The 26,139-nt window shown below is 46.5% G+C and overlaps 1 protein-coding gene and 1 long non-coding RNA gene across 7 annotated transcripts in view; one reads left to right on the top strand and one right to left on the bottom strand.

Annotated features, from left to right (window-relative positions):
- The window catches only part of SOX6 (SRY-box transcription factor 6), a 650,335-nt gene that overhangs the window by 454,072 nt on the left and 170,124 nt on the right, over positions 1 to 26,139 (top strand). The window lies entirely within an intron of this gene.
- Positions 3,669 to 26,139, bottom strand: part of LOC141053712 (uncharacterized) — a 239,029-nt gene continuing 216,558 nt past the window's right edge. Inside the window, exon 3 of the long non-coding RNA XR_012221257.1 lies at positions 3,669 to 3,798. This is a non-coding gene — a long non-coding RNA (uncharacterized lncRNA). The remainder of the gene's footprint in view (positions 3,799 to 26,139) is intronic.

Below are 26,139 nucleotides of genomic sequence, written 5' to 3'. Positions count from 1 at the left end.
TTCATCATGAGAATGACCCTTAGCGACCTCCAAATCACCAAAAGAACAGATTCATCGGCGGAAGATGGAAGTTCTGGAATGTCCCAGCCCAAGCCTTGACCTGAACTCAAGGGACAATCTGTTTTGACCTGAAGAGGGCGCTATTCACAGGAGATGCCCACACAGTCTTATAGATGTGGAGCTGCTGCAAGGAGGAGCCAACAAAGATCACCAGTTCTAGATGTACATCGCTGATAGACCCCGACCCAAAAAGACTTGACACTGCCAGAAATTCACAGATTTCAGTTTGCTTCTCAATTGGTTTGTACAGATTATGGGCCACAATACTGAGGAAAAAGTTCCTAAATGGATCTTATCGATAGTAATTAGTTACAAGACAAAAAAATTGTCATTTAACAGAGTGAGTAGACTTGTACGCATATGTCTCATATCTATCTACAATTTCAATCAACATTACCCCATCCCCACCTTACCAATGTAAATTTGGTTTATTAGCAAAATGTAAAAACTTTCTGCTGTTTGTAATAAAGCAATGAAACAAGAAAACTAAACCGTTCAAGACAACTAACACAGCAAGTGTTTCCTCCAAATTTACTGCATGCCACATTTTCACTGGAGTCATCACTAAGTCCCTGCCGTTTTTCACTGCAGACATCACCAAGCCCCCACTGTGCTTCACTCTGGTAATCACTGAGCTCCCTCTCCGCATTTCGGTGGCCTTCATTCACCGAAGGTTCTGCTGTGTCTCACTGTAGACATCTCCCAGCGACCGCTGTTCTTCACTGTGGTCATCACTGAGCTCCCTCCGTGCTTCACTGTATACATCACCAAGCACCCACCATTCTTCACTGTAGTCATCAGCGAGCCCCCGCCGTGATTCACTGTAGACATCACTGAGTTCCCGCGTGCTTCACTGTAGACATCAATGAGCTCCCGCGTGCTTCACTGTAGACATCAATGAGCTCCCGCGTGCTTCACTGTAGACATCAATGAGCTCCTGCGTGCTTCACTATGGACATCACAGATCCTCTGGCATGCTTCACTGTAGACATCACAGAGGAGATGACATTCTTCACTGTACACATCACCGGCCCTTGCAATGCTGCACTGTAGACATCACCGAGCCCCCACCATGCGTAGCTGTAGACATAACCAAACTCCAGTTGTGCTTCACTGTCATCAAACCCACACCTTGATTTATTGCAGACATCATTGAGACCCCCAGGTCATGCTTCATTGTAGACATCACAAAGTCCTCTTCATGCTTCAGTATTGACATCACGGAGTTCTCACCGTGCTTCGCCGTGGACATCACTGAGCCCTCACCATGCTTCGCTGTAGACTGCACCGAGCTCCCGCCATTCTGCTCTGTAGACATCACTGAGTTCCCACAATGCTTCACTGTAGGCATCGCAACCTCTGAAGTGCTACACTGTAGTCATCATCAAGCCCCCATCATGCTTTCCTGTAGGCATTGTGTTGTTTTTAGTATCTGTTTCTTTTCCCTCTTCCAGATATACCACTAATGACTAGGCCTGAAAAGTTCTAAATTTATTTCTTCAATCCAAAGATCAGAATCCCAGAAAAAAAGGGTTAATTTTATGGTTTTGAGCATATTGTACGTAACTTTTCTGGTGCTTTTGCATCAGTAGAGGTGACGTGTTAAGTTTAGACATGGAGACCTTCAGCAGTTAGTACGCGCCCTACTGTGTAGACTGAATCTTAATCTTGCTGCAGGTCTTCTGCAGATACTCTGAGGTTTTTGAGCATCGACCTCCTCAGGAATCTGGGGATGTCTCTTAGTGCCATGTCTAGCAAGTGTAGCTAGTAATCCTATCTTACCTCTGAATCCTTTTCAAGGCAGTGATCTCTTCTGATATTTTTTTGGACCAGTCTACTGACAACTCAAAAATAATAGTGATTTGGAAGCCGCATTGTCCATGAGGTCTTTGCTAGGGTTCCTCAGGAAGATTGCCACAATCTGCAGTAGTTCATACTAAGCACTGAGGACACTTCTCCCATGTCCGTCTATCTAATATCTACAGTTCAAAAAAAGGCAGCACTCTAAAAAGCAGGTCCAGTGGTAAAAGTGTGGGTGTTTATCCAGCCTATACATGTGATATTTTGGCACTACACAATGAGCATTTTCAATTGCTTAGTATGTGAAACGTGGCATCTATAGGGTTATAGATCTATCAGTGTACCTGCTAGTCTGCAGTGCAGCCTGTCTTGGACTGTAGTGTGAAGGTTTTGTGGTGAGAGTCCTGCACCCTCTGTCCATAAGGATCTGTGCTACAATAAATGTATTTCCTACCTCTCTCTCCTATATCAATCTATCATATGTGTCTATCATCTCTCCGTCGTCGTGCAAACTGTGTCTTCCGGCCTCTCATACTTAATAATAGACGATCTGCTGATGTGGAGACGCAGTCTGAGCGGCTGCAGACGTGAAGATATTCTCAGATCTTTGGCTTTATTCATGTGATTAAACACTAGAAATTAAAGTAGTCGTGAGCAGAACAAGAGCTGTGTGTCTGGAGATCAGCGGTAATTACTCTCCACATTAGCCCCGTGTCCGCCATGACCTGTTTAATTAATTTTTTGCTGGGATAATAATAGCAGAAATATATTTAAAGATTCGCCTCATCATTAAGTGTCTAATTGACCTCCAATTCTACAAGCCGTACCTCTCCTTTATAGCCCAGGGCAATGTCTGCAAGTACGAGAGCTGCATCTCATCACCGGCCCTGCACAGTATCACTTCTCCTGCCTTGTATGATGTGATTTGTGCACAGCACCACTTCTCCTGGTTAGTATGATGTGATTCACTCACAGTACCACTTCTCCTGGTCGGTATGATGTGATTCAAGCACAGTACCACTTCTCCTGGTCGGTATGATGTGATTCATGCACAGTACCACTTCTCCTGGCCGGTATGATGTGATTCATGCACAGTACCACTTTTCCTGGTCGGTATGATGTGATTCATGCACAGTACCACTTCTCCTGGTTGGTATGATGTGATTCATGCACAGTGCCACTTCTCCTGGTCGGTATGATGTGATTCATGCACAGTACCACTTCTCCTGGTCGGTATGATGTGATTCATGCACAGTACCACTTCTCCTGGCCGGTATGATGTGATTCATGCACAGTACCACTTCTCCTGGTCGGTATGATGTGATTCATGCACAGTACCACTTCTCCTGGTATGATGTGATTCATGCACAGTACCACTTCTCCTGGTTGGTATGATGTTATTCATGCACAGCACCACTTATCCTGGTCGGTATGATGTGATTTGTGCACAGTACCACTTCTGGTCGGTATGATGCGATTCGTGCACAGTACCACTTCTCCTGGCCGGTATGATGTGATTCGTGAACAGTACCACTTCTAGCCGGTATGATGTGATTTGGGCACAGTACCACTTCTCCTGGCCTGTATGATGTAATTCGTGCACAGTACCACTTCTCCTGGTCGGTAGGATGGGATTCATGCACAGTACCACTTCTCCTGGTCGGTAGGATGGGATTCATACACAGTACCACTTCTCCTGGTTGGTAGGATGGGATTCATGCACAGTACCACTTCTCCTGGTCGGTAGGATGGGATTCATGCACAGTACCACTTCTCCTGGTCGATAGGATGGGATTCATGCACAGTACCACTTCTCCTGGTTGGTAGGATGGGATTCATGCACAGTTCCACTTCTCCTGGTTGGTAGGATGTGATTCATGCACAGTTCCACTTCTCCTAGTTGGTAGGATGTGATTCATGCATAGTTCCACTTCTGGCCTATTTAATCACAAAAAAGTCCTAAATTATTATTCAACCCCTAATTACATGGGAGGTATCACCTGAAAAATACATAAATCACAATTTGGGTTCCTAAGAACTAGGCAACACTAAGGGATATTGATAAAAAATACATTTTTATTGAAATAAATTAAAAATGAAGTAAAATGAAGTAGTACAGAATTTACATGTGATCAGAGACATCATGCCAATGCCATAGAATACCAACAGTGCAAGCAAAGGGCTGTAAAAACAGCAATATGTAAGGCTAAAAGAATGATTACACCCGCTATATCAATGGCACAATTCATATACAATAAACCATGGATCAATGAACCCAACACTGCAGATGGGGTTATGCAAACATATGCCCCTATTCTAAACTAAAGTGCTGAGGTGCTCACCTAAACAAAGAGTGCAGCTAAATGCTAGTCATGAGAAAAAAGTGCCCATAAGAGGGCTATATGAAGCCCTATGTAAAGTGCATGGCGGTAAAATATTCATAAAACATGTAGAAAGGCTAAAAAGCCATTACCAATATAATGCCCGTGGATGTCTTGGCGTCCCTGCTGCCCCGACGTGCGTTTCGATAACCTTCTTCGGGAGGCCACTTCTGGCCTATGTTGCAGGATATGTCAGAACTGCCCAGCACCAGTGCAGACACAGCGATGTTACGTTGAGCCAAATGCTCTAGGCTTTATTTTGCTACATTGATGTTCTGTGGATCTCAGACTGTGATCCTGATATTTATGGGGAGAGGCCACAATAGAGGCCAGGCCCCGCCATGGTGGAGGCCGGGTCACACTGATGTGAGATCTGGGGAAGGTTCAATTTCTGAGCCCCAGCAACAAGCGGGAACAAAAAGATCAGCAATCTATCGGCTGCATTCACATGTCCTTGTTTCATGGTCCATGATCCATCGATTGGCTGCAGCGCACCTAGGCAAAGGCCTATACAGTACCTGTCACACGTGTGGACACACCTGGTCATACTTGGCCGTTTAGTGATCTGGAGTCTGGTGGTCGGGTGAAGGGTGTCCAGGAACACAGGCTTTCATGGTGTCCTTTTGTCAGACATGTATGAAGGTGCCGCTCCTAAAATACTTTGGTCTTTTTGGTATAAAAGATTTATATAGTTCTCTGGGTAACACAGCATCACAATATAATACTTTTTTTCTTGAAACATTGCCATAAAAACCAAGGAGTCGTCTTGGTAGGCAACACTCAGGATAATGTGTACATTAAGCAGAGCTGATGAAATGATTTATTGCGCTGTATACACAACCTGCGCAGAGGGACCACCACTAATAGAATGAGTGGCAGGCTCACGGAGGGAGATCGGACCCCTGGGGATCGGCCTCTGCTCCTCCAGACATGACAGGCGCTGTCTCTGGTAAACGAGCCTTAATTTCTCACACATGTGTTGGGTCTTGGGGCCGAGGACTGGGAGACTTCACAGAATGAGGACTACTCCTCTCAACAGACAGAGAAACTTCTGTCCAGTGAGTACAATCATCACAAGATGCACAAGAGCAACCAGGAAAAGCAAAGCTTAGATTCTGCACCGGCCGCAATCTGCAGTGTGAATGAGAACTCAGACATCAGAGTCACCAAATGCCCTGACTGCAATCTGCTAATGAGCAGAGCAAGACTAGTATAGCAGGTGGTCCTGGAGCACTTCAGCTCTGACGCAGCAGAACAATGAGTGCAGCTCTGCAGTATAATACAGGATGTAACTCAGGATCAGTAATGTAATGTATGTACACAGTGACTGCACCAGCAGAATAGTGAGTGCAGCTCTGGAGTATAACACAGGATGTAACTCAGTATCAGTAATGTAATGTATGTACACAGTGACTGCACCAGCAGAATAGTGAGTGCAGCTCTGGGGTATAATACAGGAGGTAACTCAGGATCAGTAATGTAATGTATGTACGCAGTGACTGCACCAGCAGAATAGTGAGTGCAGCTCTGGAGTATAATACAGGATGTAACTCAGTATCAGTAATGTAAAGTATGTACACAGTGACTGCACCAGCAGAATAGTGAGTGCAGCTCTGGAGTATAATACAGGATGTAACTCAGGATCAGAAATGTAATGTATGTACACAGTGACTGCACGAGTGAGTGCAGCTCTGCTTGGATGCTGCTCATTGTGCTAATTGAGGGTGTGTGCTCCTGAGAACCAACACCTCCACCAGGGGGGACCTGCTCTCTCTACTACCCAGGGGAGTTGTGGGTTTCCTGGGATGAGTGAAGGAGCCAAGTCCCAGGCTTCTGTTTCCCGGTCCAGGCCAGGAAGGGGGCAGAAAAATCCAGCAACCAGCCTGCACATCAGAGGATTCGGGGGTGAGATGCTTCAGGAGTCACAGCAATGTGGCTCCTACTCCCCACAGGTCTGCAGAGACCGAGAGAAGCAGGAAGGCTTCCAACATGGAGCAGAAACCTGCTAGCATGCAAGATGGTGGCCCTTCCGGAGGAAAGCTGAGTGCTCACGGAGGTGAGGTTGACCTCACTGAGGAAGTTTGGGGGGCTGCAGAGACCCCGGGAGTCTGTGTCCACCTATGCCTCCCAGGTCATGAGTCACCTCCGTGAGTATGAAGAGGCGAGTAAGACCATCAGGAGGCTCCGGGAGGAGCTGCGCTGCACAAGCGCCAAAGCTGCAGGTGCCTCCAGACCCAGGAAGACCCAACTCCAGGTGGAGGAAAAGAGACTGAAGCTTGAAGTTAATGAGCTGGAAGTGAGGAAAGCGTTCCTTAGAGAAAAACGTGGATCATTTAAAGAAAAACTACTGAATGAGGACAGATTCAGAGAAATGACCGGTAACAGAGAGCAAAGGCAGATGGGGCTGCAGCCTGAGAGCCAGGTGGATGATGAAGATGATGATGACCAGCAGAAAGCCCCACCTGGCAGCCTGTAGTCACCCGCAGGCCACGTGCAGCGAGCTCCCTGCTGGACAGGCGACATTGGTATCTGGTCGCAGTTTTGCTGGCTCTGGGGAGGACAGAGACAACAGCGGCCAGGGATGGACTCTAATGGCGGAGATCAAGCTCCTGGAGTCCCCAGTGTGCCTTCAGAATTTCCATCTTGGTGACGATTTACCAGAGGAGGCACCTGGGGACCAGAAGAAAAAGGGAAAGAAGACCAAGTCAAAACTCCAGGAAGCGGTAAGCTATGTATATACCCCCTCCCTGTACCCCCTGAGTCAGCTGCAGGGTCAGCTCGCTGCATAACCCCGTTGCCCAGCCCAGGTTCTGCTGAGGATCTGGTGCAAAGGCGTGGGGAGAGTACAGAGCACGGTAGTGAGGCGCAGAGCTCCATCTCTGCTTGTAGTAGCGGGGACGTAGCAGCAGGTGCATCAGCCGAGAGGCTGGACAGTGAGGGCGGCCCGGCAGCGTGCATACGGTTAGGTCACAATACTGCGGTGCGCTCAGTGGGAGGTGCCCAGTGTCAGGGGCAGCTCCGGTAGCCTCGGTGCCTCTGAATGCTGTTGCCACTTGATTGCATAGTTGGGAAGCGGCTGCAGTGTGAGTGGGTTGCCGGATCTGGGAGTTACAGTCCTCCCAAAGTCCTGATCTGTGTTGGTACCGCCGGTCAGCAAAATCTTGATATAAAGGATCAGCGGTGCCTAATAACAATAAAGCAGCGGAAAATATCAACTGATGATGCGGAGGGCACACGTAAGACCAGGGGTGAGGTCGCCTCCAGTTCTGTGGAGGAGACTGAGCCCCTTGTGCCTGATGATGTGGAGGTCAAAATGCCACCCCCTGCTGTCACTGGTCCAGCAGGAGAGAATGTGGTGTATGAATGTGGAAAATTCTTTGTCTAGTGGTGTGGTTGCTGGTTTGGTGGAGAGTGAGGGGGTTATGGAGGTGGGTAATAGTGGTATTGATATGGTCACTGGTCCGGTTGCCCCCCCGGTGGTGGCAGAACCCGTCAGGAATTATGCCGCTGTCACCTCAAGGGGAAATAGGGCATCCTCCTTGCCTCCGGGCACGGCATGTTGCAGCGGCGTCTCCTGGAGGCTCTAAAGAAGGGACCATCCAGGCAGTGTCTCACCAAAATCAAGTCAAGAAAGTGACCGTGATGACTTGTAACGAGTCGTTTTCTTGTTATGACATCATGACGTGGCTTGGCCGATATGGAAAGGTGGTAGAGATGCCAAAGAAAAACCGTGATGAGTATGGTATCTGGTCAGGGGCCTGTACTTTTATGGTAAAACTTAAGCGTTCAGGTGGTACGGTTGCCCACACAGAATGGGAGGAATAGGGCTAAGCAACAGCACATGTGAAAAAGACTTGGGTATACTAATAGATCATAGATTCAATATGAGTCAACAGTGTGATGCAGCAGCAAAAAAGGCAAATGCAATTCTAGGATGTATTAACAGAAGCATACAGTCTAGATCACGTGAAGTCATTATTTCCCTCTACTCCTCTTTGGTCAGACCTCATCTGGAATACTGTGTCCAGTTTTGGGCGCCACATTTAAAAAGACATCAACAAACTGGAGCAAGTTCAGAAAAGAGCGACCAGAATGGTGACCGGACTGCAAACCCTGTCTTATGAGGAAAGGTTGCATGATTTGGGAATGTTTAGCTTGCAAAAGAGAAGACTGAGAGGAGACTTAATAGCTGTCTACAAATATCTCAAGGGCTGTCACATTGTAGAAGGATCATCTTTATTCTCATTTGCACAAGGAAAGACTAGAAGCAATGGGATGAGACACAGATTAGATATTAGAAAAAACTTTTTGACAGTTAGAGTGATCAATGAGTGTAACAGGCTGCCACGAGAAGTGGCGAGTTCTCCTTCAATGGGAGTCTTCATCTGTCTGGGATGATTTAGCGAATCCTGCTTTGAGCAGGGGGTTGAACCAGATTGCGCAAGAGGTCCCTTCCAACTCTACGATTCTATGATTATTCTATGATTCCATCATCTGCCTTCCTGGGTAGGGATCGTATCCAGGTCTTCTACCAGGGGCAACCAAAGCTCTGTCACAGGTGCGACCACACACACACTTCAGTGCAAACTGCACTGTGCATTGTGTGGGGATATCGGCCATCTTGCTGCATCTTGTGTGGAGATTAGGTGCCACCTGTGTGGTGACTCAGGTCACCCATTTAGCCGTTGTCCTCGCTCCTTCACTAATGCAGTCGTGACCCCAATGGAAGAAAGCCATGAGGCAGATTCTGCTGGGGAAGGGACTAGCAGGGATGAAGGAGCTGAGAGGCCAAGGAGGAAAAGCAATAATAATCTTTTTTTTTATATAGCGCTAACATATTCCGCAGCGCTTTACAGTTTGCACACATTATCATCACTGTCCCCGATGGGGCTCACAATCTGAATTCCCTATCAGTATGTTTTTGGAATGTGGGAGGAAACCGGAATACCTGGAGGAAACCCACACAAACACGGGGAGAACATACAAACTCCTGGCAGATGTTGTCCTTGGTGGAATTTGAACCTAGGACCCTAGCGCTGCAAGGCTGCAGTGCTAACCACTGACCAACCGTGCTGCCCAACTGAGGCATCTAGACAAGCGCAGACAGGAGTGGGAGCTGGGTGAGCCCCGGGATACTGAGGTGGCCTCTGTCCTGGATGCCAGTCTTGATGCTTTGGCCCCGAGGGATGATGAGTTGGATGAGGAGGTCAGGAGGATCCACAGGGTGGATAGTGCCACTGCCTACGAATCCTCCAATTATGAAAATACGGATGAGGATAATAGGCAGTGGCTAGAGAACAAGCGTAAGCTCGGCACCAAAAAGAAGAGAAAGAAGGGAGATAAAACATCTCCCGTTCTGACCAAGGTACCTAAGGAAGGAAAAACTGACTCCCCTCTGGTTGGTCTTTCTAACCGGTTCCAAGCCCTTGAGAACATCTCTTCCTCTGAGGAGGAAGCTGTGGGTGAGGGTGAGGTTCCAGCGGGGCTTACAGGGGGTGCCGAGTCTCCTTTTGGGAATGTAAGGTCCTTGGAGGGAGAGACTAGCCCAGGGTCCGGAGACGAGGACGATGAAAAGAAAAAACACACGGGAATGGACACCTCCGTGTCATTAAAGAGGGGGAAGGATTCCTCCTCTGAGGCTGAGGATAAGGGGTGTGGGAATAAGAAAGCCATCTAACTCAATCACCAGTGATGGCGGTATCTACTCCATTGACGCTGGCGTCCATTAATGTCGCCAGCATAAAGTCAAATATAGGCAGATTTGCGACCTTTGATTTTCTCAGCCGTGTTAAAGCTGACATTTTCTTTTTGCAAGAGACCAGGCTGCCAAACATGGCAGACGTGTTTAAAGCCAAGAGGGGGGTGGAGACTCGGGCCCTCCTATTGGTCTCTTGCGACCAAGCCGTATAGCGGAGTGGTGGTCCTTTTTACCACAACGGTGGAATGCAGACAGGTTATTGAGTTAGAAATGGGGAGGTGCCTGATCTTAGATGTCCTCATGAATGGACAAGAGCTCCGACCATTAACATTTATGGTCCCCAATCTAAGTGGGACCGGAAGTGTCTCTTTATGAGGATCAAGTCCTACCTTTTTACAAGTCGGCAGGTTGTCTTTAGAGGGGACTTCAATAATGTCACGAGGCCTCGAGATAGAGGAGGTTCCAGAGACAAGCTGACTTATGATAGCGTCGCCCTTAATAGTATAGCTAGTGAGGCTCGCCTGGTAGATGTCCACATTCGGCACACCTCATGGCACGAGGGGTTCACCTACAGGTAAATGTAGGTTCAGAATAGATAGGTTTTATTTAAAGGAAGAAGCTGTCTCTTCAGCAGTGTCTGTTGAGGTGGAGTTCTCCAACCACTATTTAATTTTGTTTCCTCTGCATGTTACAGAGACCCTCCGCATGGGAAGAGGATTTTGGAGGCTCAATTCATCTCTCTTGGAAGAAGCGGATATAAGACAGTCCTTTGAGGATTTTCTTCAGAGCCAGGTACCCTTACTGGATCTTTGTAGTAGTAAGTCAGAGTGGTGGGAGATGTTCAAGAAATGGGTGGTGAGATTTTTCTGCCAGCTCACGAGCCTCAGGAGTCTGAACAGGTACCGCCTGTATCACGGTCTGAGGAGGAAACTCGAGCATCTTGTCTCAACTGGAGGTAGCCGTGAGGAGATCTCCAGAGTGAAATCTTTGCTTTTGAGGTGTCAGTACGAAAGACACGCATCTTTGGTTTTTGAGAGGGATTACGGGAAGTACCACTCGCCCAACCCTTACAGAAACTGCAAGATGTCAGTGGATAGTAAAGTGGTTACAGGACTGGTCGACACTACGGGGTCCCTGAGGCGATCCAGATCAGGGATCCTGGAGGTTGTCAGATCCTTCTACTAGCACCTCTTAGGGAAGAGAGATCTTGATTGGGATGAGATGTCGGCTTTCCTGGCTGAAACTGTCCCCGCACCAGGGGTAGACTCCTCTCTTGACATTTTTAAAGAGATGATCAGGGAAGAGGAAGTTAAGTTGGCGGCTGAAGGGCTTGCCCCCCCCCCCCAAAAAAAAAAAAAAATAGCCCAGCCCAGATGGCTTAACATCTGGTCTGTGTTCTATAAGACCTTTAAGGACACTTTGGTTCCCCTCGTGACTGAGGTATTCAGTGAGTGTCTTTCCTCGGGCACTCTGCCAAAGTCAGTGAGGAGATCTGCCCTGATCATCTTGTCAAAGGGTAAGGACCCATCTTGCATTGAGAATTTGCGTTCCATAGCGCTTCTGAATGCAGACAGGAAGGTTCTGGCAAAGGTGCTGTTTAATTGGCTGGTGAAATTTGCACCCCGACTCCTTTCGGAGGCCCAGCATTGCTCTGTTCCAGGTCGCAGCACATTTAATGCTGTGCTTGGTGTCCAGGAGGCGGTGGAGCAGGGTAGGGCTTGACACTGGAAGGGGTACATGCTGTCACTGGACCAGGCAAAAGCGTTTGATCGGGTTAATCACGAGTACCTCTGGTCTGTCCTTCTGAGATATGGCCTAACGGGGGGGTTTGTTGATTGGCTTAAAACCTTGTACGGTGGGGCAGAGAGTTTCCCGCTTGTGAACGGTGGGATTGGCAGCTCTTTTGAGGTTGGATCTGGTGTTCGCCAGGGTTGTCCCTTGAGCCCGCTGCTGTACGTGTTTGCGATTGACACACTTCTTAGGAGGGTGGAGCGTGGACCGTTGGCCAGGATCGGGATGGACCAGGCAGCACCAGAAGTCACTCTGAGGGTGGTGGCGTATGCCGATGATGTCGCTGTTTTTGATTCCTCTCACGAGGAGGCAGGGTGGCTGATGTCAGAGGTAGATCGCTACTCGGAGGCATCCGGGTCCAAGATCAACCGAGATAAGTGTGAGAGTCTCTGGCTGGGAGGAGGAGATCCTGGTTTTGTTCTCCCGGACACCCTTCTAGGACCCAAAGTCTCTGCAAAAGTCCTTGGCATCGAATTTGGCCAGGGGGATTACCCCAAACAAAATTGGGACAGCAGGCTAGAGATTGCCACTCAGAAGGTGAACCAATGGAAGGGTTGGTCTTTGACCCTCAGGGAAAGGGCAAACCTGATCAAAACTTACCTGCTCCCTTTACTAATTTGTCTGGGCAGTGTGTGCATCTTGCCGGAGTCTCTCTGGACTCAGGTCTACAGTTTGTTCTTCCAACTGTTATGGGGGAATAGACTGAACCTGGTCAAGAGGGAGGTTACTTACCGTACGAGGAGACTAGGAGGGTTGGGTATGGTCAACCCTGTGGTATTCCTTGTGGATACCTTCATTAAGATCAATATTGCAAACCTCTGGAAAGAGAGGGCTCCTCCGTGGGTATTCTCCTGTAGGGGATGGTTTCAGCCTTTCTTCCAGGAATGGGAGACAGGAGGGCAAGTAAAGGATCTTCGCACACCGCATGGACATCTTCCGGCTTACGCTACCTTGGTTCTGAAGGTAATTCGCCGGTGGGGTCTGGGAATGTGGGAGATCAGGACTCTGCCAAGGAAACTCCTTGACAATAGGGTTCTGTTGACCAATTTCCAGAGGCCTCTGGTGCTCAAGGATTGCACAAATCGGGACCTTGGGGTGGGTTTGCATCTTTTGAATTCTATCAGGATCCCCTCGAAGTTTTGGGACTTGGCGCTGCTTCCTTGGGAAACTGTGTGTGAGGGACAATCTGAAGTGTAGGAGCTCTGAGGACAGGAACTGTCCTCGGGAGCATTGTGGTACCGTGCTGGAAAGCATGGACCATTTCCTGCTTCATTGTCCCTTTAACGCAGAGGTGTACAACAGGGTGGGCGCCTCCATTGGCTGGTCTCGGCTGGCCGGTCTCTCCTATGCGGAGTGGGCCTATGGAGCATTCAGAGACCTTGGTGGCCGGGACCACTGCACATTATTTCTAGTCAGCGCAGTGGTTAGGTATCACACGTGGAACGCACGGTGCTTAGTATCGACGCAACGGAAAATCCTCCCAGTGGACGATGTGTTTAGGACCATACTGGGTGACCTGGTGAAGGTGCGCTCTCTGGAGTATGAGAGACTGGGCACACGTAGGGATGCTCTCCTCTGGAGGGGCTTTTCTTTTAGTGTGCCCTAGTCTGGTCATCTCCTTTCCTGGTGGTGGGCTGCCGCTGACCCTGTAGATTTTTGTTTTGTGATCGGTATACAGTGATGTAGGGCTGCAGGCGCCGAACTTGGGCTTTGTGATTTGTGGGTGTTGTAGTGTTTGTTTCTGTATATATTGTATATAGGGATATAGATTTGGGTGTAGGTGTTAGGTTGGGTGGTGGGAAAAGGAGGGAGGTGGGTTTATCTTGTGGGACTATGGGACACTGGGGTGTTTGGGGAAACACTGGCACTGCCTGATCTGGCCTATGGACATGGACTGAGGCATGAGACGCAGGACCAGCTCTCAGGTCAGTGCGGGGGTTGGGAATGGTGGGCTTGTGTGTGGGGTGTTTAGTTTAGTCTTGTATATATTTGTATAGTTTTTTTTTTTTTTAATTTTTAAATAAAATAACCACAAAGTATGTATATAGTTTTTGTTTGCTATTGTTTGTTTTATTTTATTAGTTTGTTGGTGACCGGACCAGAAGGTGTAAGTTATTATTAGTTATTATTCTGTATACTGTATATGTATAATATGTGTGACAGGAGAGAATGAGCGGCCGGACCAGTGTTGAGTATGCGGATTATTGTCTGGCTGATATTCCTGTTATGTTTCTGTTATTATTATTGTTATGTTTTTCATTTTTATAATAGAAGATCTACAGGAGGTAACTCAGGATCAGTAATGTATGTACACAGTGACTGCACCAGCAGAATAGTGAGTGCAGCTCTGGAGTATAATACAGGATGTAACTCAGGATCAGTAATGTATGTACACAGTGACTGCACCAGCAGAATAGTGAGTGCAGCTCTGGAGTATAATACAGGATGTAACTCAGGATCAGTAATGTAATGCATGTACACAGTGACTGCACCAGCAGAATAGTGAGTGCAGCTCTGGGGTATAATACAGGATGTAACTCAGGATCAGTAATGTAATGTATGTACACAGTGACTGCACCAGCAGAATAGTGAGTGCAGCTCTGGAGTATAATACAGGATATAACTCAGGATCAGTAATGTAATGTATGTACACAGTGACTGTACCAGCAGAATAGTGAGTGCAGCTCTGGAGGAAAATACAGGATGTAACTCAGGATCAGTAATGTAATGTATGTACACAGTGACTGCACCAGCAGAATAGTGAGTGCAGCTCTGGAGTATAATACAGGATATAACTCAGGATCAGTAATGTAATGTATGTACACAGTGACTGCACCAGCAGAATAGTGAGGGCAGCTCTGGGGTATAATCCAGCTTTATACTATAACAGTGTGACATATCATGCTAGAGTTGTTTTGCCTTGTGGTATATCATAGCTGATAGATTTTGATGTATTGGAATATGTTATTACATGTCGTACAAGTGGGAGATGGCAGAAATGAGTGTTGCAGGCTGGCATTTAGCACCTCCGTTGCACCTTGGTGCAGGCAGATACTGGGGGCCGCACACAGCGCAGCCGCGCATCCTCCAGACACACTTGATTTTCTCCATGCACAGAATAAACATGTACAAAAAACAAACAGACTTTCCTGTGCCGCACAATGTCGTTGTCAGCACAGGCCGTTGCCGGCAGCGTCTATCAGAGGCAGTAATTACAGTTTATGTTGGTGGCTGCTTCATGCTGTGTTTGCCAAGTACGAGATTTACATCATTTATTCTTTTTCATGTTGAGATTGTGAACTATTCCATCTGATAATCAGCTCCACGTCTCTGCAGATACAGTGCTGTGTTAGGGTATGTGCACACGCTGCGGATTTGTCTGTGGAATTTTCTGCACAGATTCTAACTCTCTTGGCAGAAAACGCAGGGAGAAATCCGCTCGTTTTTTATGTGAATTTGTATGCGAAATAAGGATCTGTTATTTAAAAAAAAGAATTGTGATTTTTTTTTTTTGTCAAACCTCTTCTTTTACATTCTCCATTGAACACCATATCATTACAGACCATGTTCTAAAGTAATATTTACACTCACAAAATAAATGTAAGTGAATATCTATAGATAGAGCTATGGATATATATGTTTTTATCTATGGATATATCAATTGATAGAAAAAAATTGTGTTAGGCTGTGGTCACACTTTTGAGAAGCTCAAAAAGCCAACCCTCAACCCGAGCGCTATGTCCAGCTATCGCCCCATATCTTTGCTCCCATTTGCTTCAAAACTCCTTGAGCAGCACATCTCACTTTGCATCCAAGGCCTCTTTCACACTTCAGTTTTTTGTGTCAGTTAAAATCCGCCAAAAAGGTGCACAAGCGGATCCGTTCCTAACTGATGTGAACGGATGCCACAGGATCCGTTTTTTGACGGATCCGCAAAATAAGGAAATTTAAAGGAACCGCTGGCCGAGAGAGAGAGAGAGAGAGAATTTTTTTTCCTCCGCCAGAAAGGATTTCAGGGTTAATTTTCTCCCTGACTTCCTTTCTCCGGGCATGCGCACTGGAAAATGCGGATCCAACCACCAAAAAAAACGTTGCATGGTCCGTCCAGGCATGCCGGCGGATGAAAAAAATTTGGCGGATCCTCACAAAAACGGATCCAATGGATGACCATCAGTCAAGATCCGCCAGTAATGCAACTCAATGGGGAAGAAAACGGATCCGCCCCAAAAAAATTGCGGATCCGTTTTTTTCAAAACCTGGCGGATTTTGACTGATTGTAAAAAACGGAAGTGTGAAAGAGGCCTAACTCACTCCAACAACCTACAATCTGGCTTCCGCCCCCACCATTCCACTGAGACTGCCCTGACCAAACTTACTAACAACTTACAGCCAAAGCTAACAGACAATACTCTATACTCCTCCTTCTAGACCTGTCCTGTGCCTTCAACAGTCGACCACTGCCTCCTACTACAGATCCTCTCCTCCTTTGGCACCAAAGACCTCGCCCTATCCTGGATTTCCTCATACCTTACCAACCGCACATTTAGCATCACCTACTCCAACACTACCTCCTCATCTCACCCTCTCTCTATTGGGTGTCCCTCAAGGCTCTGCTCTAGGATCCATACCTTTTCTCCATTTATACCCTTGGCTTTGGGCAATTCAAAGTCCCATGGATTCCAGTACCTCCTTTATGCTGATGACACTCGGATATACCTCTCTGGCCCAGACGTCACCTCTCTGCCGCCCAGAATTATTTCAGATTTGTCCACATTGAGACATTGAGCTCAATGTGGACAAATCTGAACTATGTTCCCTACCTAATGTATATCACAATAAATTCACACTTTCCCCTGGCCCGGTAATCCGCTGCCTCGGTAACCCTTGACTCTGCCCTGTCCTTCAAACTGCACATCCAAAGCTCTTGCCACCTCCTGTCACCTCCAGCTCAAAAATATTTCCATAATCCATCCTTTCCTCAACCCTCACTCTACCAAAATGCTTGTGCATGCCCTCATCATCTCCCGTTTCGACTACTGTAACATCCTCTTCTGTGGCCTACCTTCTAACACTCTTGCACCTCTCCAGTCCATCCTTAACTCTGCTGCCCGACTAATTAATCTCTCTCCTCACTACACTCCCGCTTCCCCTCTTTGCAAATCTCTTCACTGGCTCCCATTCCCTCAGCATATCCAGTTCAAACTACTAACACTGACCTACAAAGCCATCCATAAACCTTTTCCCTCCGTATATTTCCAAACTAATCTCTCAATATCTTCCCTCACGTAATCTCCGGTCCTCCCACGACCTCCTTCTCTCCTCCACACTTATTCGCTCGTCACCCTCCAAGACTTCTCCTGGAATTCGGTGCCCCAACACGTCCGGTTATCCACCACATTTGGATCCTTCAGACGGAACCTGAAAACCCATCTTTTCAAAAAAGCCTACAACTTGTAATGACCCCGCTGCCACCTCAACACCATCAGAGCTACTGCAACCCCCGACCTCCTGTCTCCTTCCCCACCATCCTGTAGAATGTAAGCCCCAAGGGCAGGGTCCTCTCCCCTCTGTATCAGCCTTTCATTGTTAGTTGTGTACTGTAAGTGATATCTGTATTTTGAGGGAACCCCATCTCATGTATGGTGCTATAGAAGTTAATAATGTATTGTACACCCACGGCAAGCTCAAAGTGATACTGATATTGAACATAGGCAGCCGCAGATAAATCTGATCTCAGGACGGATGTCTGAAGAAAAATCCTGGCTCATTGGTGTTTACCTACAGCTCTGCGAAGTGTGAATACATAAAAGAACATGGCTCCTCATCACCACATGCCCCAAACAGCGGAACTAACACCGACCCCTCGTCTCCATGGGCCCCTAGCAGATGCAGTTGCTACATTTTGTCTCTGGGCCCCTAGCAGCCACAGCGTCCTCTCCATGGGCCCCTAGCAGCATCAGTGATTACGTCCTTTTCATAGGCCCATAGCGGTGGAAGTGATTGAGTCCTCTCTACGGGCCCCTAGCAGCAGTGCCATTTCTATGGCTGATAAAGCTGTGTTTTCAGGGAGTTTTGTGTTGCGTTCTGCTCAGCTCCGCTCCCTTGTGGAGCTCCGCTTGATTGTCGTCTGCCATGTTCTTGGTGACATTACAGTTCTGTCACTTCCTCACTGATACTTCAAGGCGGCAGTCATGTCATTATTTCCAGCATTAGATACCTCCAGCCAGTTCTCTTTGATTTTGTACCACACAGACCCAGTGGATGCGCTGGCCACCCAGCCGGGCCCCGTCCATATAAGCACAGTAATGGTCACAGAGGCCGGAGTGTAATAAAGAAAAGTCTTCAAGAGAAGCAAATATTATTGCGTGGAAACAAATAGCGCAGTGTGTGAATTGTGCTCTTGTGCGCTCGCCTCCTGCTCTTTCCACAGACGCCTTTGATATTCTAATTCTGTTTGGAGTTTCTTGCCAGAAGTCAGGTAGCAGAATGCCTGTGGTTGGTAAGTATAGTGCAGGGCCTTGTGGTGGGCTTCGCTGTCCGGGGACCCTTTGCTTATTGGGTATAAAGAACATGTTTGTGGTCGGAGACAGCAGAGCGGACACGATGAGCCGTAACGCCATTTACAAAGAGAACCCAATGTGTCTGCGGGAAAATCCCAACTTATAGCACAGATAATGCGTCCTTTCTTCTCTGCGCTGAACGACTGGAGGCCAAGCTCCCCTGTCACCGCTCGGCGTGCTGTGCAGGCCTTTTCCTCGCTGTCACACGATGCTGGCGAAAAGTTGTCATATCAGGTCTGGAAGAGACTGCGCCTTTCCAGGGAGGAGGCTGGGCATCAAAGCGTTAATAGTTGTGGCTTCAGCGGAAAATTCATTCTGCCGCGAATAAAGCTTTAGTGTGCACTGTACCTAGTACCACAAGCAGTGCAGTATATATACACAGGACGTGTGCAGAGATAACGGGCCATCCCCGATGAAACAGTCACATTATTATAGGACAGTCTGCATTCAGGGTTTCGCACCAGATGGCTCTGGATGAGCAGAACTATAGGACACAGACTAGCGTGAATGTGTATAGAAGTCTTGAGTTGAGCTCAGCCTGATACGTCTTAGAAGCAGGGAGCAGGATTTGACTAAGAGCTGACAACAGAGAACAACTGCTGAACAGCAGTGTCATCCACACAAGGTGAGCAGAGATCAGGAAAGTCAACCACGGAATTCCAGGAGTGATTGAGCATATCGGCATCAGATCCGCCCAACCTTCTCACCCTAACCCTGCCCCTGGGAACCGCTGAGTGGAGACTCAGACATGAGACGTCCTGCAGGAACGCGTGGGAACGGAAACTCCTCCCAGGTGGCCGGGGCGACGTGCAGACAGTCATTCTCATGATAAGATGCCACTGCTGACAATCATTGTCATCAGCAATAGGAAGATCTGAAGATTGTCATATCAAAGACTGGAAACCTATTTCCTGTAAAATTGGTTCAATCTGACTGTGTAGTATATTGATCCAGGCTGTGGGCTTGATAGAGAAATGTGTGTATATATATATATATATATATATATATATATATATATATATATGCTGTGGGTTCCCATGGTTCCAGAATATATCAACTGCTTCTGCCAATTTTTTTTTTTTTACTCTGCCATTTCATATTTATTCTTGTTTCTATGAGGCTGGGTCACAACTAATACTTTCGCTGTATAGTGCTGATGCTCCACAATGCTTTTTACATATTGTCTTCATTGTCCCCATTGGGGCTTACAATCTAAATCAGTATGCCTTTTAAATGGGGCTGGAAACTGGCATATCTGGAAAAAACATACAAACTCCATGTGCATGTTGTCCTTTGCAGCACTGGGGTTCTGGGTTCAGACCCCACAAAGCAGCAGTGCCAACCACTGAACCACCATACAGTGCTACCACTGAGCCACCATACAGTGCTACCACTGAGCCACCATACAGTGCCAACCACTGAGCCACCATACAGTGCTACCACTGAGCCACCATACAGTGCTACCACTGAGCCACCATACAGTGCTACCATTGAGCCACCATACAGTGCTACCACTGAGCCACCATACAGTGCCAACCACTGAGCCACCATACAGTGCTACCACTGAGCCACCATACAGTGCTACCACTGAGCCACCATACAGTGCTACCACTGAGCCACCATACAGTGCTACCACTGAGCCACCATACAGTGCTACCACTGAGCCACCATACAGTGCTACCACTGAGCCACTATACAGTGCTACCACTGAGCCACCATACAGTGCTACCACTGAGCCACCATACAGTGCTACCACTGAGCCACCATACAGTGCTACCACTGAGCCACCATACAGTGCCAACCACTGAGCCACCATACAGTGCTACCACTGAGCCACCATACAGTGCTACCACTGAGCCACCATACAGTGCTACCACTGAGCCACCATACAGTGCTACCACTGAGCCACCATACAGTGCCAACCACTGAGCCACCATACAGTGCTACCACTGAGCCACCATACAGTGCTACCACTGAGCCACCATACAGTGCTACCATTGAGCCACCATACAGTGCTACCACTGAGCCACCATACAGTGCCAACCACTGAGCCACCATACAGTGCTACCACTGAGCCACCATACAGTGCTACCACTGAGCCACCATACAGTGCTACCACTGAGCCACCATACAGTGCTACCACTGAGCCACCATACAGTGCTACCACTGAGCCACCATACAGTGCCAACCACTGAGCCACCATACAGTGCTACCACTGAGCCACTATACAGTGCTACCACTGAGCCACCATACAGTGCTACCACTGAGCCACCATACAGTGCCAACCACTGAGCCACCATACAGTGCTACCACTGAGCCACCATACAGTGCTACCACTGAGCCACCATACAGTGCTACCACTGAACCACCATACAGTGCTACCACTGAGCCACCATACAGTGCTACCACTGAGCCACCATACAGTGCCAACCACTGAGCCACCATACAGTGCTACCACTGAGCCACCATACAGTGCTACCACTGAGCCACCATACAGTGCTACCACTGAGCCACCATACAGTGCTACCACTGAGCCACCATACAGTGCCAACCACTGAGCCACCATACAGTGCTACCACTGAGCCACTATACAGTGCTACCACTGAGCCACCATACAGTGCCAACCACTGAGCCACCATACAGTGCTACCACTGAGCCACCATACAGTGCTACCACTGAGCCACCATACAGTGCTACCACTGAGCCACCATACAGTGCCAACCACTGAGCCACCATACAGTGCTACCACTGAGCCACCATACAGTGCTACCACTGAGCCACCATACAGTGCTACCACTGAGCCACCATACAGTGCTACCACTGAGCCACCATACAGTGCCAACCACTGAGCCACCATACAGTGCTACCACTGAGCCACCATACAGTGCTACCACTGAGCCACCATACAGTGCTACCACTGAGCCACCATACAGTGCCAACCACTGAGCCACCATATAGTGCTACCACTGAGCCACCATACAGTGCTACCACTGAGCCACCATACAGTGCTATCACTGAGCCACCATACAGTGCCAACCACTGAGCCACCATACAGTGCTACCACTGAGCCACCATACAGTGCCAACCACTGAGCCACCATACAGTGCCAACCACTGAGCCACCATACAGTGCCAACCACTGAGCCACCATACAGTGCTACCACTGAGCCACTGTGCTGCCCTATGGCATCAATAATGGCTCCCTTAAAGATTTGAACCCAACTTTCTCAGACTTCTGAATGGTATAAAGTACAGTTGAACAAAAAGATCCACAGGATCCCGGTTCTTCAGCCGTGTCAGTAGTTCATGACCTCCAGACCAGAGCCCTTCCCACCCACCTGCGTTCCAGATACATCTTCTCATTCGTTCTCCTCCGCACTGTGGTGTGACGTTGTCAATGCCTCCTAATCAGAAGAAGGATGAGATTCATAGGGCTGTGGTCTGGAGGCCACATACATGGTTGCTCCATGGACCAGGCTCCTGTGGATCTTTTTGGAAATCTCTAGTATGAAGTTATAGAACGCTGCTCTTCTCAAGCATCCTGCTCCTTAATCCCAACCATTAAAATGTGAAGTAAGTGGTTAAAGCCACTGTGTACTTCCAGTCACGTCAGATAAAAGAAGCAATGACCTAACTCATTAGCCCTTTGATTTAATATATTGACACGTTGGTGGGAATAATTCTGTCTAGTGGCTTCTACTTTCCAGGGATCAATTCAATTAGTTATAAAATGGTAGAGTCCTTGTCAGGAGGCAGAAGAAATGCTGACGTTAAATAAAGGCAAGCCCAATTTAAACAATAAAGCTATCGACGCCTGGTTAAAAGTTAATGGTGCACAAAAAAATAGCTTAATAAAGACAACCTCAGCACCGAGCAGCAAGTGGATGGATGATAGAGCATGAGCTTTGTGCATGTAAATATGGGGATGATAGGAAACAAACTGCATATTTACACGTGGGGATGATAGCAGATGACGTGCACACATAGTGAACATGGAGATGAGGGAATATAAGCTGGGCAGACACAAGCATGGGGATAAAGACAAACTGGGCACACACACAGACATAGGGATGAAGTAACGCAAACGATGCACACAGAGAGAGCGATGACAGAAGATGGTGTCCACACGTAGAATAGGGGATAATGAAAAATGATGGATAATAGAAGACGAGCTGTGTACATGTATACATGGGGATAATAGAAGACGAGCTGTGTACATGTATACATGGGGATAATAGAAGACAAGCTGTGTACATGTATACATGGTGATAATAGAAGACGAGCTGTGTACATGTATACATGAGGATAATAGAAGACAAGCTGTGTACATGTATACATGAGGATAATAGAAGACGAGCTGTGTACATGTATACATGGGGATAATAGAAGACGAGCTGTGTACATGTATACATGGGGATAATAGAAGACGAGCTGTGTACATGTATACATGAGGATAATAGAAGACGAGCTGTGTACATGTATACATGGGGATAATAGAAGACGAGCTGTGTACATGTATACATGGGGATAATAGAAGACGAGCTGTGTACATGTATACATGAGGATAATAGAAGACGAGCTGTGTACATGTATACATGGTGATAATAGAAGACGAGCTGTGTACATGTATACATGGGGATAATAGAAGACGAGCTGTGTACATGTATACATGAGGATAATAGAAGACGAGCTGTGTACATGTATACATGGGGATAATAGAAGACGAGCTGTGTACATGTATACATGAGGATAATACAAGACGAGCTGTGTACATGTATACATGGGGATAATAGAAGACGAGCTGTGTACATGTATACATGGGGATAATAGAAGACGAGCTGTGTACATGTATACATGAGGATAATACAAGACAAGCTGTGTACATGTATACATGGGGATAATAGAAGACGAGCTGTGTACATGTATACATGAGGATAATAGAAGACGAGCTGTGTACATGTATACATGAGGATAATAGAAGACGAGCTGTGTACATGTATACATGGGGATAATAGAAGACGAGCTGTGTACATGTATACATGGGGATAATAGAAGACGAGCTGTGTACATGTATACATGAGGATAATAGAAGACGAGCTGTGTACATGTATACATGGTGATAATAGAAGACGAGCTGTGTACATGTATACATGGGGATAATAGAAGACGAGCTGTGTACATGTATACATGAGGATAATAGAAGACGAGCTGTGTACATGTATACATGGGGATAATAGAAGACGAGCTGTGTACATGTATACATGAGGATAATACAAGACGAGCTGTGTACATGTATACATGGGGATAATAGAAGACGAGCTGTGTACATGTATACATGAGGATAATACAAGACGAGCTGTGTACATGTATACATGGTGATAATAGAAGACGAGCTGTGTACATGTATACATGGGGATAATAGAAGACGAGCTGTGTACATGTATACATGAGGATAATACAAGACGAGCTGTGTACATGTATACATGGGGATAATAGAAGACGAGCTGTGTACATGTATACATGAGGATAATACAAGATGAGCTGTGTACATGTATACATGGGGATAATAGAAGACGAGCTGTGTACATGTATACATGGGGATAATAGAAGACGAGCTGTGTACATGTATACATGAGGATAATAGAAGACGAGCTGTGTACATGTATACATGAGGATATTAGAAGACGAGCTGTGTACATGTATACATGAGGATAATAGAAGACGAGCTGTGTACATGTATACATGGTGATAATAGAAGACGAGCTGTGTACATGTATACATGAGGATAATAGAAGACGAGCTGTGTACATGTATACATGGGGATAATAGAAGACGAGCTGTGTACATGTATACATGGGGATAATAGAAGACGAGCTGTGTACATGTATACATGAGGATAATAGAAGACGAGCTGTGTACATGTATACATGAGGATAATAGAAGACGAGCTGTGTACATGTATACATGAGGATAATAGAAGACGAGCTGTGTACATGTATACATGAGGATAATAGAAGACGAGCTGTGTACATGTATACATGAGGATAATACAAGACGAGCTGTGCACATGTATACATGAGGATAATACAAGACGAGCTGTGCACATGTATACATGAGGATAATAGAAGACGAGCTGTGCACATGTATACATGAGGATAATAGAAGACGAGCTGTGCACATGTATACATGAGGATAATAGAAGACGAGCTGTGCACATGTATACATGAGGATAATAGAAGACGAGCTGTGTACATGTATACATGAGGATAATAGAAGACGAGCTGTGTACATGTATACATGAGGATAATAGAAGACGAGCTGTGTACATGTATACATGAGGATAATACAAGACGAGCTGTGCACATGTATACATGAGGATAATACAAGACGAGCTGTGCACATGTATACATGAGGATAATAGAAGACGAGCTGTGCACATGTATACATGAGGATAATAGAAGACGAGCTGTGCACATGTATACATGAGGATAATAGAAGACGAGCTGTGTACATGTATACATGAGGATAATAGAAGACGAGCTGTGTACATGTATACATGGTGATAATAGAAGACGAGCTGTGTACATGTATACATGGTGATAATAGAAGACGAGCTGTGTACATGTATACATGGGGATAATAGAAGACGAGCTGTGTACATGTATACATGGGGATAATAGAAGACGAGCTGTGTACATGTATACATGAGGATAATAGAAGACGAGCTGTGTACATGTATACATGGTGATAATAGAAGACGAGCTGTGCACATGTATACATGGTGATAATAGAAGACGAGCTGTGCACATGTATACATGAGGATAATAGAAGACGAGCTGTGTACATGTATACATGAGGATAATAGAAGACGAGCTGTGTACATGTATACATGAGGATAATAGAAGACGAGCTGTGCACATGTATACATGAGGATAATACAAGACGAGCTGTGCACATGTATACATGAGGATAATAGAAGACGAGCTGTGTACATGTATACATGGTGATAATAGAAGACGAGCTGTGTACATGTATACATGAGGATAATACAAGACGAGCTGTGTACATGTATACATGGTGATAATAGAAGACGAGCTGTGTACATGTATACATGAGGATAATAGAAGACGAGCTGTGTACATGTATACATGAGGATAATACAAGACGAGCTGTGTACATGTATACATGGTGATAATAGAAGACGAGCTGTGTACATGTATACATGAGGATAATACAAGACGAGCTGTGTACATGTATACATGGGGATAATACAAGACGAGCTGTGTACATGTATACATGGTGATAATAGAAGACGAGCTGTGTACATGTATACATGGTGATAATAGAAGACGAGCTGTGTACATGTATACATGAGGATAATAGAAGACGAGCTGTGTACATGTATACATGGTGATAATAGAAGACGAGCTGTGTACATGTATACATGGTGATAATAGAAGACGAGCTGTGTACATGTATACATGAGGATAATACAAGACGAGCTGTGTACATGTATACATGAGGATAATACAAGACGAGCTGTGTACATGTATACATGGTGATAATAGAAGACGAGCTGTGTACATGTATACATGAGGATAATACAAGACGAGCTGTGTACATGTATACATGGGGATAATACAAGACGAGCTGTGTACATGTATACATGGTGATAATACAAGACGAGCTGTGTACATGTATACATGAGGATAATAGAAGACGAGCTGTGCACATGTATACATGAGGATAATAGAAGACGAGCTGTGCACATGTATACATGAGGATAATAGAAGACGAGCTGTGTACATGTATACATGAGGATAATAGAAGACGAGCTGTGCACATGTATA

This window comes from Dendrobates tinctorius, unplaced genomic scaffold, assembly GCF_039654945.1.
Source record: "Dendrobates tinctorius isolate UK_male_01 unplaced genomic scaffold, ASM3965494v1 ptg000168l, whole genome shotgun sequence".
NCBI classification, from domain to species: Eukaryota; Metazoa; Chordata; class Amphibia; order Anura; family Dendrobatidae; genus Dendrobates; species Dendrobates tinctorius.
Note: the sequence above shows the minus strand (reverse complement) of the source record. Positions and strands in the feature narration are given on the sequence as shown.